The sequence below is a fragment of the Podarcis gaigeae genome (genome assembly GCF_964106915.1).
Source record: "Podarcis gaigeae genome assembly, chromosome: 10".
NCBI lineage: Eukaryota > Metazoa > Chordata > Lepidosauria > Squamata > Lacertidae > Podarcis > Podarcis gaigeae.
In genome coordinates, this window is record NC_139686.1 from 73,708,699 (window position 1) to 73,727,574 (window position 18,876).

Below are 18,876 nucleotides of genomic sequence, written 5' to 3' on the forward strand. Positions count from 1 at the left end.
ATTTTTTTATTTATTAATAAATAAGTAAGTAGTGACCCTACTGCACCAGTTGTCTTTGTTCCTCCCAGACACAGATCACAATTTGATGTTGCTACCACAAACAATTGTGTATTTTGGAAATATAATAAACCCTTTAGAAGCCAGGCATACATAAACTTGTTCTGACTGTGGGGTTAATGAGGTTGGGATGATGCTTCTTTCTGAAATGGATTTCTGGCCTCCCTGGAAGTTGAAATGCCCCAGCTATCCAATAGTTGTGTATGTTCTGTTAAACTCCTCTATGGGGAAGCAAAAGTTATTTGCTTATGCTCTAGTACCGTATCTTTCGGTGTATAAGACAGGTGTAGTGAATGCAGAGGGGGGGACGTGTGATTAATGGCAGCAGCAAGCGGGAGATTGGCAGTGGTGATTGGGTGGGTGATTAGTGGCTGCGGCAAGGCCTACTGGCGATTGGTGGCTGCAGCAAGTGGGCGGGTAGGCTGTTGGTGGCGGTGAGCGGGCAGACAATTGGCAGCTGCGGCAAGGTGTGCAATCGGCAGTGGCTGTGGCAAGCGATTGGCAGTGACGGGCAGGCGGGTGAGCAATTGGTGGAAGTGACCCCACCCCACCAACAAAAGCTAAACAACTTACTGTATTTTTTGCTCTATAAGACTCACTTTTTCCCTCCTAAAAAGTAAGGGGAAATGTGTGTGCGTCTTATGGAGCGAATGCAGGCTGCACAGCTACTCCAGAAGCCAGAACAGCAAGAGTGATAGCTGCTTTCACTGCACAGCGATCCCTCTTGCTGTTCTGGCTTCTGAGATTCAGAATATTTTTTTTCTTGTTTTCCTCCTCCAAAAACTAGGTGCGTCTTATGGTCTGGTGCGTCTTATAGAGCGAAAAATATGGGTAATTTCTTAATTTTGGGTTTAAAAAAATAGGGGCCGTCTTATACATGGGGGCATCATATACATGGAAAAATATGGTACTCAACTCCAGCATGAGAAAGACATTTGACAGCTAAGATCACTTTCTGCCATATACTTACAAGCTTATTTCCCATTGACTTGTTTCAATAATTCCTTTCTTAGGTTGGTTGGCACCTATGAGGTACATTGTTAGCATTTTTGCTAATGATGCTATTAAAGCAATCTGCATATGTGGGTGTCTAATGCCAGCATGTGAGCAAACTTTGGAAGAAGATGCAACCATCCTGGCAAAAAAAGTTGGGTCGTGTAATGGCTACAGCATTAGGTCTCGTTTAATTGACTTCAGAGGATCAAAGCTGCAAATGCCATGGGCTGGATTGTACAATATGAAGCTATGATAGAATTAGAAACAGATAATTATGTCTTCTACTGGTGCAGTCCCAGCATTTTCGAGGAAAACTTTTTACAAGACTGGCCTCTTCTAAATGTAGATTGTGCCCCTCTAAATGCTGGAACATGGTGCTATTATGCCAAATAGAACCAATACATAATTAGTTTCTTGCTATATTTATCAACCAAAGTTCTATTTTTGTAAATCAATAATAATAGCAAAGCACTAAAGCTCATTCCTCTCCCATGGTGGTATTTGCATACCCTTAATGAAAATGCTTGTCTGATGTTTCATGCTGGGTACTGTGTCATGCAAAGTCATTATAATCAAAATCTTTCTAATTTGACTGCTAAATTGTAATTACTATGGTGTGCTATTTCATGCAAATAATGTCATGCAGCGTAAGTGAGTTGCACAAACTATGAGATATCCAGCATTATAGCACAACATTAGTTGCAGCTGTGGTGCTTAAATTGCTGTCCATGGAGGATTTTTCCAGGGCAAATAGTGCATTGAACTCTACTCCTTTTGCTGCCTCATTTTCAGTCCTGCATAATAGTATCTGACAAACCAGTTGATGTCTTGCAGCACATATATTTATCCCCTCTCCCCACCCAATTCTCTTCACCCATTGCATATAGGTATCCATTGCATATATGCAACACTCATCAGAGTGAATGTTTCATTCAGAAGCCTTTTAACCTGGTTCTAATGTCATGCCTATAGCATACCCAGGGGGTGATCTGCAGGCACCAGAGGATGAGGCCACCATCTTGCTGAAGCTAAGCTGGTCCAGGTCTGGTTGCTGCCTGAAACAGTGACTTCCTGGAAACCACATGCACACATGCACCTTGGGTTCCATGATGGAAAATAAATGGGATATAAATGTAAAATCAACAAATCAGAAAGTGTGATGATCCACATGCGAGGCAGAAAAGAGGACTGCAATATGTAAAGTTTTAAGCGTGGCTGCGATCATATTCTTATGTGTGCTGGTTGGGATACTATTTGTAATGTAGCAGTACCGTTGTGTTAGTGAAAGCGTCACCAGCGATCTCCACCCTGTCTCTAATGGCAAGACAGCATGTCAGGACAAGGGAGTGTTTGCATTACAGAAGATAAAAAACCTGTTTGATCACAGTAGATAGTGGGATGTTTGTGGGGGGTGGGGAATGAGGGTTAGCACGATGTCCCCGTGAAACTACTTTCAATTCTGTAAAAGAGCACTGTCTTGTGATGCTTGCTGGTGACCCAGGAAGTGAAGTTCCACATGAGAGAAGGGCTGTATGTACGACAGGGAAGGTTCTTTGAGCTCTCTGGTCGTCTGGGCAGCAAGATCTTGTCTCTGAAGTATATAGACACCTTGGAGAAAAGACATTGGCCAAGGATTAGTAAACAATTCAAGTGGAAGAATGGGGAGAAAACAAAGCAGGGCATCACAGATGGAATTGCATTTTTAGCGTAGCAAGTCTTGAAAGCAAACCAGTAAACTGTGAACCATCAAGGTAACCGCAGCCGAGGGAGGCATTGCAAATCAAATGGGAAAGACAGACTGGGTCAATAAAAATAAACAAGAGGGACAGTTCCCCATGGGTGGGGGGGGGGGCAGACAGAAGTGCCTTTGTTAGTCTTCCAGAAGTCAATCCCTTTCCACTCTTTCCTCTACAATTAAAGAAAGGAATTGTGCAGTTAAAAGCACAATCTGGAATAGAGTGGAGTCACAGATTCCTGCAGATGCACATCCTTCACTAAACACCAACGGGTAAACATAGTGGGAATATTTATCACATGAGAGGCAAAGGGCAATATTACGGCATGTTATTTATTGTGCCTGTTATGTGACTAGAATTCAGGATAGGAAAATGATAGGAATGGTTAAGAAAGGATATAGGGAGACTTCCCTGATGGTTATGCATGTAAGATTATGCCTTGATTTTATTTAAACAGAGCTCAAGGTTTGGAAGCAGCATTGACATTCTCAAACTGCAGTTTAGGGCCCCCGATGTGGATTTCAGTATGAGGGATGGTCCTCTGAAAGGGATCGGTTTCTGCTGACAGATAAACCATAGCTAGAGATCGTCTCCCTACACAGTTGCCAAACTGCATCATAATTCCCTGTTTGGGAGTACAGATTTTGGTGACTCTTAAATATTTGCCTCCAAATAAGAGGCTGGGTTACTCTCCACAAGTTCATCTGTGACTCAGAGACATCAGTCCCTCCCTCTCCTAGTAACACCCATGCCAGGCATGGCAGGGTTTGTGAGAAGACAAGGAAAAATAGAGACCCTCTTCCTACTGCCACCGCAAAGTAAACAGGTTGAGTGTTTTGGAGGGAAGGATTAGTGCCTATTGCAGTCTCAGTAACATTGGGGTGTGTGGCAGGATCCAGTTTTGCTTGCAATTGGACCTGAAATAAGCAAGGTTATTTTCTGAGTCCATAGTTCTGGTTTTCTGAGCCTAATTGCATCAGCCTTCCCTAATTTGGTGTCCCTCCAGATGTTGCTGGGCTCCAACTCTCCCTGGCCCCAACCAGGGGTGGACATGGGGGGGAGGCTGGGGGTGTCCAACAATATCTGGAGGGCACCAGGCTGAAGAAGCCTGAATTGCACACTTAATTATGATTGCCCTATACCTGCTCAGGTGAGTTCAGCTGTTGGTGTGGCTGCAACTCCTGTCCAGAGAAAGGGGTGAATGTAGTTTTCTTCCTGCCTCCCCAGCCATTTAAAGAGAACACAGGATATTGCAATCCAGTAAGTCTTTGAAGTTGAGTGCTTATTCAAGCTGAGGAAGAATCCCATCAGTGTGTTTGAGGGAATGTACAGTATAAATCAACTCTTTCCTCCCTTAGCAGATCCAATACAATGAGGAGTGCCGAAGTTTACCAATAGAAGGCACATTTTATATGTGTATGGTTTAGGCCTGAAATATGAATCACTCTTCTTTTCTTTTCTTTTCTTTTCTTTTCTTTTCTTTTCTTTTCTTTTCTTTTCTTTTCTTTTCCTTTTTTGTTTAAGGCTGTACTTACTAAAACAGGTGGAAGGTAAATTCTCACCCACAAAAATGATAGCTAGATGTCTCAAGCAGAAAAAGAGGAAGAGAATCTTTACTTATCTATGGCACTGTGCAAAGTCCTAGCCCTGATTTGGCATGGAATGTGTTTGAGAAACCTAAAAAATAAGTGCTTCAGTCCTCATCTGTGAAATTTTGCAATTCCAAGGAAAAAGCAATCCGTGTGTGGGAGGGTGTGTGCAAAAATGCTCTCGGAAACCCATTGAAAGCTCTTCTTTTTGTTGTTGGTTGGCTTAAATGAAAATCCAGCCAGCTGAAAGGAGGACACTTCCATCTGTGCCTCTCATGCATATTCAAGGATTAGCATGAAAGCATTGAGTTATTTTCAAAAATGGGCCAATTATGCGGATTTTACATGACTGTTAGCTCTGATATTGGATGAACACTTGCCATGGCAACACATGTGATCATAGTTGCTTGGGTTTTGTCAGACTGAAGGAAAGATAAAACAGTGAATCTCTGACCCCCCTCCCCCCAAAAAAAGGCTCTGAAAAGAAGATACTTAGAAAAAGTCATGGGGAGGATGAATCTCATTGTCATGGTCAACTCTGCTGTTGACCATGAACCACTTCTGCATGTGCCCCACTGAAAGGTGTCAGAGTTTTGAAAGGGCTTAAGGGTTTGTCCAGGCTGTCACAATTTTGTGTGAGGGATTCCGACTTCTACAGGAACTTTCAGTTTGTGCAATTAAAGACTCTGTTGCATTAGCTCAACAAATCCATTACAAAAAAAGAATTGGGGGTTTTGCGGTTTGGAAAGTGATGTGGAAATGCATTGAAAAGTGTGTGGGAATGAACGAGTGACTAAGGGAAAGCCAAATAAAGACCCCACAAGCAAATCAGGAAGATTGTGCATTGATGTAGAACTGCCCTGTAAACAAATTAGAACAAATGCTCAGTAAAAATTGGATATAACCTAACCTAAAAATTGGATATAATCTAACCTGCATGTAACCTTTGCGCTAGCAAATCAGGATGAATGCTTAATAAATGGGTCATCTGACCCATTCAGTGGAGCAGTGGATCACATCTCAGTTAGTGTGAGATTCTTGGTGGCAGAGGTTCTCTTTCAGTTTTCTGCCCCAGGCCCCCAAGTTGCTTGAGCCAGCCGTGTGCATTGTCCATAACATACAGTACGCTGTGTTTGAGGTTTGACAATACCAAGGGCATCTCAGCAAGCTGTAGGAAAGGATGCGCCTGGATTCCTGGTGCAAGCGTGTAGGCTGCATAATCATGGAGAGGGCTTGTCCTACACCTTTCCTCCTTCCTGTTCCTCCTCCCCACCATTCTTGTTCCTTGGAGCATTCCCTATTCTCTGGGGCAGAGATGGATGAACCTGCAGCCCTTCAGATGTGGCTGGTCTCTAACTCTCATCATCTCTGACCAGTCAACATGTTGCCTTGTTGGGAGCTTGGGTTCAACAAGTTCCCCATCTAGAGCCAGCCTGGTCAGTGTCTGCATTTCCGAGGGTGGCTTTGTTTTCTGGAGGGTAGTCTAGGGCTTGGTGGGTGGGTGCGACTGATAGCTCTCAACTCAGGCTCTGCAATGAAGTCAGCAGCACCTTTCCAATAATAACTTTGTGGCTGCAGAGCCCATGTGTTCAACTAATATAAAGTCCTCAGTTTGGAGAGTAGGTAAGTCACACTCTCAAAAAGATCCCCTCCAGGGGTAGATGGGCCTTAATCCTTTGCCATCCGGGAACAGTTAGCAGTGAATTCTTTTTAAATTTCACGGAGCAACAAGCTATCTTGCTGCTTGTCAAGTGGCACTTGATTGTGGCAGCTTTTAAGCCATGCAACCCACGTCACAACCTAATTCAGTGGCCCCCGCTTTGCAGGTGAAGCTTCAGTCTTAAGCTTCAGTATGTGGGCTTGTTCTTTCCTGATTTACTTCTGCCTCCACTACCCACTTCCTCTGGTTTTGTTCCTCTGTTGTTTTGTTTTTCTTCTTAGCAAAACTTTTAAAAAATGTTTTTATTGCACCGTGATTGAAATGTGGTAGGGCCTCTAGGATTTAAAAATATGTTATCCGAGCTACGTGTGTTTCTCACATCCTCTAGGTGGCCAAAGATACAAAATTATCTCTGATTTAGATGAGACCCACTAGAAAGACAACAGCTAAGTGTTTTGAATGGGTGTTTTGAATGACTTGTTCAAAGCCACTTATAGGGCCTATCTGCTCAGCTAGTCAGTGGAGTAAATGATTTGGTGAGGAGTCCAAACACAGGGGAAAAAATGCTATGAATAAGTCAGAAACTAGATTGTTTTAACAAAAGAAAAGATCTCTATGGGAAATTGTGTTTTAAAATGTCCTGCTCTCTGGCGCCATCTGGTGTTGCATGTTTATAGTTCATTCCAATAGCTGTTTCTTAACTAGTGTAGCTGAGTACATTACTAAGATCCAACAAGAATTTCAGCTGTATTGCGTGCAGAAGAGCTAACATCCTATTCCTAGTGAATGCAGTAGTCTCTTGCTTCTGCTGCTTGCAAGCAGGCAGTTAGTTCACACCTCAAAGTCTCTTTAGGTTCAGTTGTTTTATTTTCACCCCTCCAAGCAGATGGACCGTCTTGTGCTATAAACAGTCCCTTCCACCAATCTCATTTCCTCTGCTTTTTCTCACTGCCAATTCCAGCTGCTCAGAATGTCACACAATCTTTTCATCTTTATTCTTCAACCCCAATTAAGTCTGGCAGTCTTTCTAATGCACATAGTTTTTAAAAAAATAACATGCAAATGTAATTTGGATGTTGAAAAATGATAGAAAAAAGGCATTCAAGGAGAGAGAGAGAAAGCCCTGACTCCTTAGAAAGACATGTCTCTCTTCCTTGCACCTCCATTCTGGGAGTGCAAATGGTGAAGGGAAGAGCACAGCATTTCAGAGAAGGCCCTGAGAATCCTGAGGCAAGAAGGGCCTTCTTTCCCCAGCAGCTAAGGCTGAACATTTCAGGGGTCCATACTGGATTTGTGGGAGATGATTGGCAGATTGCATCATGCTGCTGAGGGAGATGACAAGAGACTCTCATTTAAAAAAAACAACACTTGGGAAATGCAGCATTCATAGAGATGGGATTACCATCCAGTTAATATGGGCAGCAAGTAACTGCAAGCTGCCTGCCATTTTGACGTTTCCACATTTGCTCCAAATACCTTCTGGTTGAATCCCGAACCCTAAATGCCAGTCCAGAGACAAAAGCCTTGAAACTTATTTAAGTGACTAACACACAAGTGTGCTTGCAGGTCTTAATTCTGTGACACACGGAGGACAGAAACTGCTTCAGTGAATGGCATTTTATTATGCCTTTCAAATCTTTTAGCTTCTTCCAGGGAAGATGCCGTGGGGGCGAAACCTCAGAGACAATTTTCAACTGGCCAACCCTTCATGAGCAAAGTAGATCACTATGAAGGGGCTCAGTGGGGGGGGGGGGGGATTTTGTTTGCAAGGCGGCCTCTGAGCGAAAGGTTTTACAGCTGTTCACAGCAGCCATCTCTTGCTGTGCCATTAGGACTCTGGATCGAGTGACTGCTTTCTATGGAGACGCCAATTGTGAGGGCAACTCTAGGGATAAGACGAGAAATTAATCCAGTAAAAAGAGTCAGAGAAAGGCAGGAATGCAAAAGCAATTTTGTCTCCAACAAAGCAGATCCATCTAAGGATGTGAAAATGGCAATGATTAGTAATGATGATGGGCCTGAGCCAGACGCTGGGATGACATTTTAATATAGCAGGTGACCTTGTCAGGGATGGATGATGCACAAAGCATAGTAATCTCAAATAGACATTCATCTAGAAGAGAAACACCGTTTTGTATGTTTGAAACAAACTAGCATATTTAGACAAGGCCAAGCAATTATAGAATTTCTAGTTGCCAACATCCCCCTCCCCTGAACAAGTTTTGGTCTATGTCATCTAGCTACATGGGATTATTTATTTTCCCTTAAACACAATACCTGGCACCCACAATGCCTTGGTTCTTTTATCTGCTGTTTCCAAGCAAGAGATTGGACATACTTTGAGTAGCAGGGTTCTGCATAAAAGTGGGAATTTTAGCAGGATCCAGCAGCACTTCAGTGGATGCGATATTACCAATCCTTTAAGTAAAGGATTGCTAGTTTTTCTACTCCTTTTGCACTACATGATGGCTATGCAGCTTTAGGGTTGCACAAATGGTCCTTTATGAGTATGCATGTTAAAGAGTTGAGATGGGAATGAAGATGGTTTGTCGCAGCTGGTTTCAAATATTCTGAGAACACAAGTGGACTAGTGCAAAAAATGTTCAAATTTTTTTTGAGAGAGACTGCAGGAAATCTACAAAATGCTGAAATGTTTCCAGTGACAGGGTAGATATACGGAGTTTGGAATGCTGCCCTTGCAGAGTTTTAATGCAACATGGTAGGGTGGTCAGGGCATTAATACTCAGGGAGGAAGTACAATTTGGTTTCTTGACATTTGTGAATAGGACTTTACCATCAACCCTCGCCCCTCATAACATGCATAACTCTTTGGAAGGGTAGGATGCATAGTAGGCAGATTGTAGAATTATAATATGTGCATAACAATATTCGGGTAGCTGCGGTCACATACATAAACAATTTCTTCTGGCCCTTCCCAATTTGAGCATTCAACACAGGTGATCATAATCATGTCAGGCAGGTGACTGTCAACTCTTTGCGGCAGTCTGCATGAGTTTGCATTTGGTAGGCTGTTTCCCCGCAGACATTCTCCCCAGCATGTGGGCAGCATTAGATGGGGCCCCGTTCAGGATGCAGGAGCCCCTTCCAAACCAACAGGTGCCGCCCACTGCCCTGCCGCAGGTACTTATCAAGATGCATCTTGAGTGCCCAAATAGGACTTTGGTGCACTTATGAATTGGGATTATTAAACCACAAAAATTCGCATTGAAATGATGCAGGATGTATACCTGCACAGATGGTTAATTTTGAAAAACTAATATGGAAATGAGTTACCCAGTAAGAGAATTATTCTCCTCCCCCCTCTGTTTACAGCAGCGAAAGAGAACTCACCAGATGCAGCTGGGTCTGTCCTGGTGTCCAAACACGAGTGTGCCTGGACTGTGCCAATGCAGTCGGAGGAAGTGCTGTGGGCACAGCTTCTTCTTATGTATTAGCTGCAGGATCTGATTCACTCTGCAGCTTCCCTCTACACCAAGTTGAACCACAATTAGGATTTACTAGGCTGCCTGGAGAAACAGCACCTAAAATGCCTGTGTTAATATTTACAAACACTAACAGTTGTGTATAGTAAAACAAAAGCAAAATGTGAGGCATCACTACTGGAGAAGGAAATTCTGACACATCTGTTGGAGCACAGATCATTTTTCTACAGAGACATGACAGAAATGCCATCTCTTAAGTCTCTTAAGCATGAGCGCTTGTTCTGCTGGGAACTGTCAGTCCTGACATGTTGGGTGAATTGAAATATCTCTCTGGTTCCTATATCAGCTTTCTATTAATTTGGAGGGTCTGCTATTTTTAAACTGATATTTAAAAAATGTTAATCAGAATAGTGATTCTCTTCAGTGGCACACTAACCATTTCTTGGAAATTGTACAGTAGGATGCTCATTCCAGCCAGGAATGCAGGGATGCCTCCAACTCAGAGTAGACCCACTGAAATTAATGGACCTAAGTTAGTTATGTCTATTAATTTCAATAGCTCTACTCTGAATATGACTAACACTGGATGCAGCCCACAGCTTTTAAACCTTCAATAATCACCAACAGAAAAAATACTCCAAAATTCAACCAGTCAATGTCCTTAAAATTTAAACAAGTGTAAAGTAGAAGAGAGAAGCTGTACAAAGTTTCAGGAGCTTTGGGCACAATGAAGTGGCTGTTTGGGAGAGGGCTTTGTGCTCCCGTCTTGCTCATGCGTGTCCCCAAGGCATTTGGCTGGCCGTGGTGAGAACAGGATGCTACACCAGATGATGGACCTTTGGCCTCATCCAGCAGGGCTTTTCATACAGGCTTAAGCCAAAGTTAAGCATTTTGAGATTTCAAAAAAAGAAAACAAATGCTAACACTATTCTAGGCTGCATCAACAGAAGTCTAGTGTCCAGATCAAGGGAGGGTAGGACTCGAACCAATGGCTTCAAGTTATAAGAAGGGAGATTCCAACTAAAAACTTTTTGACAGTTAGAGCTGTTTGACAGTGGAACGGTCTCTCACAGGAGGTTGTTGACTCTTCTTCCTTGGAGGTTTTTAAGCAGAGGTTGGATGGCCATCTGTCAGGGATGCTTGAGCTGAGATTCCTGCATTGCAGGGGGTTGGACTCGATGACGCTTAGCATCCCTTCCAACTCTACAATTCTACGATTCTATAACATTGCTAAAATCAACCGCAATACCTTTGGGATTTAATTAGCATTGTTAATATGTATTGTTCAAAGTATTTGTTTGGTTGCTTGACATCTTGAAGGGTGAAAACGTAGACTATGTGTACATCAAATGTGAACCAAAACTACTTTTCTTTTATCCTGTGGCTAGAGAGTTCTCTTCCTGTCTTTGCAGCATCTCAAAGATCCAATTCAGAGATGCTTATGGTGTTTTGAGAGTCGTCATTATTGAAAAGATACAAAAGAGGGCACAGAAAGGTAGAATCTTTTAAAGGCCATTTTGAAACTGTTGTGTTTCAGGGAAACACATCGTAGAATTTTCAGGAAATGTTTTTTTTCAGCTTCAGTTTTATGACCTGTAATACATGCCGAGCTGCACTGTAGGTAAGTCATCAGAAATTGCTTACTGTCAGTTACAAGGCAGAAGAAAAGTCACCTTGGATCAGATGTCCCCTTCTTTCAGGGAGCCTAGTGGCCAGCATGTTAGGAATCTAACTGAGAACATAATAGCCGTGTCTCACCAAAGCTATAACTAGAGGAATTGCATTTAATTTGAAATAGATATCAACAACGGTAACAGTAGCGTCCTTGACACTGGAATCTGAAAAACACCAAAATAACCAGTTTCTTTAGCCTATGATAGCTGCATTATTTAGCAGCGTAAAATATAGCAGGGCCCAGACTCACCCTGGACTGCTAAAAGAGGCTCCCACTCGTACATCAATTGTGTGCTTGCAGTGGTGTATAAAGCTCTGTCGCCTTACACCTGGTGTGTGTGTGGAGCACGTAGTGATGGGGAAGGAGCCGGGCAGTTAAGTGACCACCACCTCATGTCTGGGGCTTCTCTGCACTGGTCCTGCATTAATACGGACGGGACCACCTTATATATGGTAATACCTTCCTTTGGGACTTCGGGATGGCTCGCAACAAACCACTGTAAAGTCCATTCTGATTTGGGGATAGCAAAATTTCTTCTTGGGTGTTTTATCCAATTTGCTGCATGAAGCAGATGGGAACAGCAATCATCTTTGTGTAGTACAAATGTTTGTCTCTGTTTACACAGAAGGTTAGATCCTGAACCATCTAGCTCTACAGCTGCTTCCTCTTTCTCTTGGTCTGCACTGAAGCTGCTTTTTATGTACTTTGTAGCCCTAGAAAAGAAGAAGATGGAAGGAGTCAATAGAAGAAAAGGGAGGGGAGGGAAATGGGACGCTTTCATCATGAATTTTGATCCTGGATGAGCCAGTCAGTGCAGCACTTCTTCAGGACCGCAGGGTATCTCAGTAATTTCCCAGGCTTGTGTGGGGACTGCTAATATGCCATTGAGACAACTGCTGGTGTGCTGCTCTGTTGCATAACTAAAAGTGGTTGAAAGTCTAAAGCCAATAATAATAATACCCCACCCAACGGACTGGATTCCCCCAGCTTCCTGCTTCTCTTTGTGTATCGCTGCTCCAGACTCACCCCCCCCTCTCCACTGAGGTTGGTGATTGCGCCACCACATGTCCTTGAATAGTTCAGATGCAGAGATGGAGAGGAATTGCCTGTGTCCAGAGGAGGTTTTCCTTTGTGCTCAGATCAACGCCTCCTTTGAGAGCAGGGAACCTTTACCTGTATACATTCCTACACCAGTGTGCCTCCAAATTAAATTTTTAAAAAAGCATGTGCTGCCTCCACCAGAATGTTGTGTGCTGCTGCGTTGTCTTCTAGGATCAGTTAGAATTTTTTAGCACCCACTTGGACTCAGTCACCTGAGAACTGCCAGGTTTTTAATAACACCTTTCAGCTTAAAATGTGTGGTCTGCAGGTGTTCAGGATGTGACAGAGAAAGCAGGGAAGAGCTCTTTTAAAAGTCCAATGTTTCATTCTAGTCAAACGTACCTTTTTCATTACACCTGGGGGGGGGGGAGAGCAAAGCATAAACTGATTTAAGCATCATTTGTGAAAAGAGATGAAGCATTTAGTCAGCTAAATAGTTGCACTGAAAATTCCAGGCACATAAAAATAATACAGAAAAAATCCCAAAATGCACATGACTTGTAAATGAAACCCATTTAATTATGGAAAATCATTGGCAAGAATACGCACATCTTGGGAAGTGACTTTCTTATTAAGTGGCTTTGGTGATCTTTATTACTTTGCTTGGATTAAAAAATTTAGATCAGATAATGAAACTTTTAGTCTCTCTGTCTTTCTTCTTAGGCTAACACTTGTTAGCCTAATTTTTCAATTAACTTTCTGCAGTGACTAGATCATAAGATGTGGCTATATCAGCACATTCTTAGATCTGATTGCAAATCAGCATTCATTTTGCAAACAAGGTATTAATCATGGTTGCATATGGCTAACGGTCCAAGCAGTTTTGTTTTTAAAAATATATAAATCTTATTTTAGTCAACTTCACTGGTTTTTACTTTTCTTAGCTTCATTGCTAAGCAATGTGTCAGTTTCAACAAAATGTGTATGCTTAAGACCTATTAAGGTTTATTAAATTTGTATATATCTCTCCACTAAAAACTCCTGAAGAGATTAACAATTAAGTATAAATAACAACAATTAAATGACAAAAATATATTAAAAGCAGATTTATCAATATAATATAATTGGTGTTCACCAGTGTATGTTCATCAGTTGGGGAGGGGGGCGGAGAGAAGGGATTTTTAACAGAAATCCAACAGGTTCAGCAGAAACCTTTATTGATGCCATTGTGGGCTGTCATTGGGAGCTCTGTTTGGGATAAGACAGCTAAGAATCATAGAATCATAGAGTTGGAAGAGACCACAAGGGCCATCGAGTCCAACCCCCTGCCAAGCAGGAAACACCATCAGAGCACTCCTGACATAGGGCTGTCAAGCCTCTGCTTAAAGACCTCCAAAGAAGGAGACTCCACCACACTCCTTGGCAGCAAATTCCACTGTCGAACAGCTCTTACTGTCAGGAAGTTCTTCCTAATGTTTAGGTGGAATCTTCTTTCTTGTAGTTTAGATCCATTGCTCCGTGTCCCCTTCTCTGGAGCAGCAGAAAACAACCTTTCTCCCTCCTCTATGTGACATCCTTTTATATATTTGAACATGGCTATCATATCACCCCTTAACCTCCTCTTCTCCAGGCTAAACATGCCCAGCTCCCTTAGCCGTTCCTCATAAGGCATTGTTTCCAGGCCTTTGACCATTTTGGTTGCCCTCCTCTGGACACGTTCCAGTTTGTCAGTGTCCTTCTTGAACTGTGGTGCCCAACACTGGACACAGTACTCCAGGTGAGGTCTGACCAGAGCAGAATACAGTGGCACTATTACTTCCCTTGATCTAGATGCTATACTCCTATTGATGCAGCCCAGAATTGCATTGGCTTTTTTAGCTGCCGCGTCACACTGTTGGCTCATGTCAAGTTTGTGGTCAACCAAGACTCCTAGATCCTTTTCACATGTACTGCTCTCAAGCCAGGTGTCACCCATCTTGTATTTGTGCCTCTCATTTTTTTTGCCCAAGTGCAATACTCTACATTTCTCCCTGCTAAAATTCATCTTGTTTGTTTTGGCCCAGTTCTCTAATCTGTCAAGGTCGTTTTGAAGTGTGATCCTGTCCTCTGGGGTGTTAGCCACCCCTCCCAGTTTGGTGTCATCTGCAAATTTGATCAGGATGCCCTTGAGTCCATCATCCAAGTCGTTGATAAAGATGTTGAATAAGACCGGGCCCAAGACAGAACCCTGTGGCACCCCACTAGTCACTCTTCTCCAGGATGAAGAGGAACATTGATGAGCACCCTTTGGGTTCGGTCAGTCAGCCAGTTACAAATCCACTGAGTGGTAGTGTTGAATAGTGGGTAGACATGGCAGACGACACAGCGATGTCTCCAAAGCAGCTCTTTATTTTGTAAGCTGGAACAGCAAATTGAACAGCAAACAGCTCAGCCGGCCTGCTTTTACAGGCAGCCGGCTGTCAACATTGTAGCAACAACAACCCAGGGTTTCCCGCCTAAAATAACTGACGTGGACCTGAGTGAAAACTACATACACAATACTCCTGGTGGCCAGGGTGAGAACTTCAATACATAACACCCCTCCCCACCGAGATAAGTCGTTAGTTACAATCATAATGGTTTCCTTATATACAGCACTACACGTAATGGTTCAATTAGGCACAAAACATATCGGTTACATTTCACATACTTCCATTAGACCAACACTGTTACATGTCCAACAACATAGTCCTTTAAATACGGTCTACTGGCCTTGTGGATTTCCTGGGCGGAGAGTTCAACAGCTTCTGAGGCCACGGCCTCCTCAGTGGCTTTCTGCAGCGTGAGGTGTGGCGTGGCGAGGAGATGCTGTTGCAGACGGATGTCCCGGACCCCGCAGATGATTTGATCCATCAGGGCATCATCTAAGTCTTGGAACTCGCAGTGCATTGCAGCCTGTCGGAGGGCGGTGGTGTAGTTGTTGATTGACTCCCCCTCTGCCTGGTTCCAGTGGTAGAACGCATGGCGGGCAGCAATCTCGGACGGCTTTGGGGCTTAGTGGTTGCGGAGCTTCTCTTGAATCGTGTCCCAAGGTGCTGCCTGGACTGCTAGAGGCGCAACCAATGCTCGGGCCGTCGCGAACACTTCGGGGCCACAAAGGCTGAGGAGAGGCCCCGCTTCTGCTCTACAGACCCTCTTGTCAGCTCATTTGCTTGGAGGTAGCAGTCAAACCGAGCGAGGTAGGAGTCCCAGGATTCAGAGGCTGGGGCAAACGGCGGTAGAGGCACGAGTGAAGCCATGGTTCCGATGCCGATGTGGAGGCGATGGATGGTACACCGTGCTCTAGCCAGAACAGTCAGCTCTGAATTGGTTCTGCTCCGTGATTTCGCTCAGTGTTTCAGCTCCGTGATTCAGCTCATCTCAGAGGGTGGCCGCGTCTGGCTGTGCTCTGATGTCCACTGATCCCATCTTCATCGCCAGGGTTGAATAGTGGGTAGACATGACAGACGACACAGCGATGTCTCCAAAGCAGCTCTTTATTTTGTAAGCTGGAATAGAAACTGAACAGCAAACAGCTCAGCCGGCCTGCTTTTATAGGCAGCCGGCTGTCAACATTGTAGCAACAACAACCCAGGATTTCCCGCCTAAAATAACTGACGTGGACCTGAGTGAAAACTACATACACAATACTCCTGGTGGCCAGGGTGAGAACTTCAATATATAACAGGTAGCATAGTCAAGACCGCATTTTACCAGCTTCTTTACAAGAATATCATAGGGCACCTTGTCAAATGCCTTGCTGAAATCAAGGTAGGCTACATCCACTGCGTTCCCTTCATCTACCAGGCTTGTAATTCTGTCAAGAAATGAGATCAGGTTAGAAATCGCCATCGTCTCCTGATGAACAGCCAGTCACTCAAAACACACTGGGATTGACAGGACTAGTATTAATGCCTCTGTCTCTTCTTGTATCTGTTGAACTTTTGTGTCGACTTTCCCCCTGGCCCTTTTGGGGTCTTCCTTTATGCACATACGCTGAATAGATGCTGGTTTGTGGTGAGTGGGCAGGGCGGGGCAGGGCAGGCAGAAGACGGAAGAAATTTCAAAAGGGGGTCAGCCCAAAAAATATTTGAGAAACATTCATTTATCAGTTGGATTGTAGCCTTTCCTGTAACATACGTCCCCGTCCCCGTCCCCCCCGCTGCCCCTGCCCACACTTGCCAGCTATTGAAAGCAAAGGTGTTCCCTTTTGGTCTTCTGGAGCCACACCAAGAAGAAATAATACTAAAACCTCATAAATTTATGAATGAAAAGCATAGTGCAAAGGAAAAGCAACATTAATATTCTACAGGCTCCATATGCTAAAAATAAAACGATACATTGCAGTGGGTGATTAGCATGTCTCCCTCCACCACTCTTAGATCTTTGTACAATGCCAGCGACAGTCAGATTGCCTGGACGTCTCCATGGCAACCCCTTGATGCTTCCTTTTGTTCAGCTGATAATCTGCCCAGTCACATGATCGCCAAGCAGCATGCAGATGAAATGGAGCCCAGAAGGAGCAGCAGCAGCAGCAGCAGCAGCAGCCGCCGCCCATTGTATTATCCTCATGAAGAAAGCTTGGGAATGTGTGGGGCTGTGGGAGGGGGCGAAGGAGGCCCAGGTAGTTCCCAGCCAGAGCCGCCGCAGAGCCACCCCCCTTGCTTGTTCGGAAGATTGTTATGCACTTGAACTTGCTGCCCACCATCACAGCCATTCCGGTGACCGCAAGGACTGGCGCTGCTCAAAGGTCTTTTCTCATTAGACTTTCAAAACCCTCGTGCTCTAGTATGCCTGCTGGATGTGCCTGGCCTTCCACGGAATCAGAAAACAGAAATTGTGAGGGTGAAGCAGGGCTGGGGCTCTGGCTCCGTGCGAAGCTGCCTGAGGTTTAAGATGGAGATCTTTTCTCAAGTTTTCCCACCTTCTCCAGTGGGAAAAACCTTTCCTTCAGTGACACATCAGTTTTGTGGAATATTTCTGCCTCCATCCCGGACAAAAAATAAATAAATTAGTTTTTGAAATGCCTGAAGTGTAGCTGATGCCATAAGCAGTTCTACTGAGAGGGTGTTCAGAAGGTATGGAGCCACCACAGGAAGCCCCTCTCACCTGCCTGCAAACCTGGGAGGCAGACACCTGGAGAGATTCCCTGATTAGGATCTCAGAGCATGGGCAACATGGTACGGGTGCAGGCAGCCCACCCGATAGCCTGGGCCCAAACCTTTGCAGGCTTTAAAATCTTAAAACCAACCCTTTAAATTGGGCTTGGAAATGTGCTAGAAGCTAGTGTAGCAGGTACCCCATCAGGACTCTGGTGACCACATTTGAAATTGGCAGAAGTTTCTGGAGTTTTAAAGGCAGCTGCACATGAAGTGCATGACCGTCCTCTAGCCTGGACATGACTTCTTCTAGTTTCCCTAGGCCTGGAGTGGGCAAGATGTTAGGCATATTGTTAGACCACAACTCCCATCATCTCTGATCATTGACTGTGCTGCTAGGGGCTGTTGGAGTCTAGCAACATCTGGAGGGCAGCAGGTTACCCACCCACCTTTCTCATTCTTAGCACTCAAAGCTAAATAATAGTGGGATTGTTCTGTTTTATCTGAGACTGTGCTGCTGTTATTACAGTTATTTGTGGTTTTGCCTCTAACCTGCTCTGGAAGTCTTTGGGCTGCAGTAACAGCAACAAATACTTGTAGGAAGTAAAAATAACAAATTGGAGCATTATCTTCGCATATCCTGTGACCTCTGACAAGATGCTAGATGCATCTAATGAGAGATTTAATGGCCTTCCATGTTTTAGGGTATATTGGGGGAAATTAGCCATTTGGGAAAGATGCAGACCACAAAATGCTGGCTTCTCTGTCTCATTTGCAGCCATGGTGTGGCTTGTTTGCCACTAGGGATACAAGAGAAATTAGATTCAGTTCACATGTAAAAGCGAATCTACCTAATTGTCACTTTGGGAAACAATATGCGAACTGAAATGCAGCCATTCTTTGAAACGTGCAATTATTTGACTTTTGCAAGGGAGTTCTCCAGCCAAGTAATTTGTACTGGAAAGTAAACCCTGCATATGAATTTATTCATTACCGAAAATAACATATAAAAATGCTTTATATTTTGGAAGAATCCTACGCAATATTGTGCATATAAGGTGAAGGTGCATTAAAAGATGTGTGTATTGGATAAATTTGCACCAGAATGCGTGTGGATTTTCATGAGGACTTTGGGGTGGGGTGGGGGGAGAATTTGCAAACAGAAGTGGAAATGAGAACTGGTTTTAGGATTGGCAAAATGAAAAACCAAAATTGACAGTTCACCCATCCCTGTTGTCACTAGAGTTGGCATCACAATTGGCAAAAAAACAGACTACAAGTTGTTTATTATTATTATTATTATTATTATTATTATTATTATTATTATTGAAGAAGACTGCCTATTAGTGCACATTTCCTGGGCAGGTTACAGGACAGTAAACAAGAAGCAGGGAAATGATTTCTCCTCCCATCTCCCTGTAAATATACAGTATTTAGGATGGGGCTGCCCTTAGGCTTTGATCCTAATCACACTTCATGTACAACATAGAAACTCCAGTAAAACCAAATAAATGACTCTAATGTCCAATATCAGCGAACGGCTGTCACTGTTAAGTGTTGCT

At 43.7% G+C, this 18,876-nt stretch overlaps 1 protein-coding gene and 1 long non-coding RNA gene across 3 annotated transcripts in view; one reads left to right on the forward strand and one right to left on the reverse strand.

Annotated features, from left to right (window-relative positions):
- FRMD4A (FERM domain containing 4A) overlaps positions 1 to 18,876 on the forward strand; it is a 418,655-nt gene that overhangs the window by 41,770 nt on the left and 358,009 nt on the right. The window lies entirely within an intron of this gene.
- On the reverse strand, positions 1,531 to 11,849 carry LOC310826603. Its single transcript, XR_014555881.1, has 3 exons — positions 11,616 to 11,849; positions 9,390 to 9,523; positions 1,531 to 2,661 (listed from the first exon to the last, which is right to left on the reverse strand). It is a non-coding gene; the product is annotated as an uncharacterized lncRNA (long non-coding RNA).